Genomic DNA, 3,061 nt, shown 5'->3' on the forward strand with positions numbered 1-3,061 from the left:
CAAAAGACCATTTCTCACAAATATGAGCTTCCCTGAGACGGTTTCTGACAGTTTGTGCAGAAATTCTTTGGTTATGCAAACCAATTGTTGCAGCAGCTGTCCGGGTGGCTGGTCTCAGACAATCTTGGAGGTGAACATGCTGGATGTGGAGGTCCTGGGCTGGTGTGGTTACACGTGGTCTGCGGTTGTGAGGCCGGTTGGATGTACTGCCAAATTGTCTGAAACGCCTTTGGAGACGGCTTATGGTAGAGAAATGAACATTCACATTTCAGAGTGGCCTTTTATTGTGGCCAGCCTAAGGCACACCTGTGCAATATTCATGCTCTCTAATCAGCATCTTGATATGTCACACCTGTGAGGTGGGATGGATTATCTCGGCAAAGGAGAAGTGCTCACTAACACAGATTTAGACAGATTTGTGAACAATATTTGAGGGAAATGGTCTTTTGTGTGTATGGAAAATATTTTAGATCTTTGAGTTCAGCTCATGAAAAATGGGAGCAAAAACAAAAGTGTTGCATTTATATTTTTGTTCATTGTAATTTGGGAAGGTCATACAGTAATGAAACCTAATAACCACTAATTGTGTTAATGCCAAATACACCTACTTGTATGGTTATTCCAACAATTAATCCTTTTATTGGTAAGGATATGTGCATGTCAAAGTATGCTTGGGCTATGACAAAAAGAATGTTTTAAATGTTTTTTTTTTTTTTTTATTATTGTAGACTTAATGTATTTTGTTAAAAAAATGAGGCAAATACGTACATAAGAACATGAAATGATGGTAAAACACATTGATTTCCGATCGCAGTGACAGCTGACCGGACAGATAAAGCACCAGGCTAAACTAAGCCTGGTTGTGAGCCTGGTTGGGACCAGGCTAAGTGCACAGAATAAATCTCCATGGCAACATATGTGCCTCTGCTTTCGAACAGCCGAATCAACGCTAAATTAAGCCAGGATAACCAACATATCCCGGCTTAATCCCTTATCTAGGTTTCGAACAACAGGCCCCAGGTCTCTGACATCTAAAGCAGTGCTAGTAAACAGATTAATATCAGATAATCATATTGATTTACTCAGCCTCACTGAAACCTGGCTGCGTCAAGATGAATATGTCAGTCTAAATTACCATACCCTTGATCTAGTTCTGACGTATGGAATTGAAACTGATAACCTAACAGTCTTTCCACAGAATCCCTCACTATTGGATCATTATTTGATTACTTCTGATTTCTTTTTACTCGATTACACGCCACTCAGCAACAGTTACTATACTAGATGTTTATCATATACTGCTGTCGCAAAATTTAAAGAAATGATTCCTTTGTAGTTAAATTTAATACCATGTCCTTCAGTAACAGAGGTTTCCTATGGAACGCGGAAAGGACCAAAACGTCTAATGTGAGGTTCGCATTAACACAGCAAATTTGTACGTCTTAAGACAGTAAAAAATGACCTGTTAACACAATTTGTATGTCTTAAGACGCTAAAAAAATGCCCTGTTAACACGATTTGTACGTCTTAAGACGCCAAAAAATGCCCTGTTAACATGAAAATGCCTAGCCTACCCATGATCCTCCGCTTTTTCTTCTTCTTGTTTAACTGCGGTTAGCATCCAGCTTAATGGTGCATTACCGCCACCTTCTGCTCTGGCGGCGAAACCTATGGGCGAAACCACAGTGAACATCCGAAATGAACCGGCAACAGAGGCTGCAAGCTTTAGCGCACAGATTCCAACAGCTGGTAAATTGCCAGTCTGCTACCCAAAATGACAACGGAGACGGCCCTTCAAATTCTGGGACCACTTTGGTCGACAGGCAAGTGCAAAATTGACTTCACTAACTTAGTCGGGACCACCCAATGAACATGGCACCAAAAATTCTTAACTTTAGTCTCTGTAATTTACAAATAAAATTAGCCCTATCCTTGTACTTTTGTTGGCATTAATAGCTAACCTATGTTCGAAGAATGTAAATTTATAGCCTATATAGCAAGATGACAATAAAAAGCTAATATGACAATGGGACGTTTTAGCTTGGGCAATCAAGGTTAGCAAGCTAACATTTTTGCTACCCTGATAAGATAGCTGCTATAACATTATACCTCACATTACATCTAATGTTCTATATCTAAGGTTATGGTTAAGTGTGTTAGTGCATAGCCACTGTTGTCTTCCAACTACATAGCAACCAGAACATTCAATCAATCAATCAAACTTTATTTATATAGCGCCTTTCATACATCAAAAATGCACCCCCAAAGAGCTTTACAAACTAAAAACATACAAAAAAAAAAAAATACTACAAATATTGAAAACCCGCCCCTCCCACCCCCACATAACAGAACAGGGGAGGACAGGAGCGGGAGAACTGTGGGTCGCCACACGAGCAGCGCCCTGTTTACTTAGATGAAAAAAGGAGAACAAGAGGGAGGAAGAGGGAAAAAAAAAAGCAACTCCCAAACTAGGCTCCTGTAGGGGGGCACAGTGTGGGAATAGGAAAAAAAAACACCTCAGCACATAAGCAACATAATAAGACATTACAACAAAACTCGAAGACTTGCAGATATGGGAGGGGGGGAGGGTGTTGGGGAGGGGAGGTGTCGCAGCACAGACACTGGGGGGCGCGCACGCAGCCACATTTGGGCGCATCACATCACCCTCCCATGCTACATTACGACGAAGGAAGGGAGGGGGCCAAGAAGGCATTGAGTTGGAGGGGGTGTGCGTGTTATATGTGTCTTCATGTGTGTGTATGTGTAAGTCCATGTACTTCATCTCCACTCAGTCCCAACCCATTGTCTCTGCCGTCTGATAACTGATGACAAAGACACGGCCGTTGCCGTGGAGACGACCTCGGAGAGTTCTGATCCAGAAACAAAGTTCACAGGAGGAAGGGGTGGTAGGGGGGAGATGGGGCCGGAGCATCTTGTCTGCATAACATCCAGGAGAGTGGAGAGGTAAACGGCCTTGGGAGAGCTGGTTATCTCGGGGAGCCAATGAAGATAACAATTTTTTTGGGTCAGGCTGACACTGCAATTGTTTCATCTGCCTTTG

The sequence above is a fragment of the Epinephelus lanceolatus genome, chromosome 17, assembly GCF_041903045.1.
Source record: "Epinephelus lanceolatus isolate andai-2023 chromosome 17, ASM4190304v1, whole genome shotgun sequence".
In the NCBI taxonomy this organism is placed as follows: Eukaryota; Metazoa; Chordata; class Actinopteri; order Perciformes; family Serranidae; genus Epinephelus; species Epinephelus lanceolatus.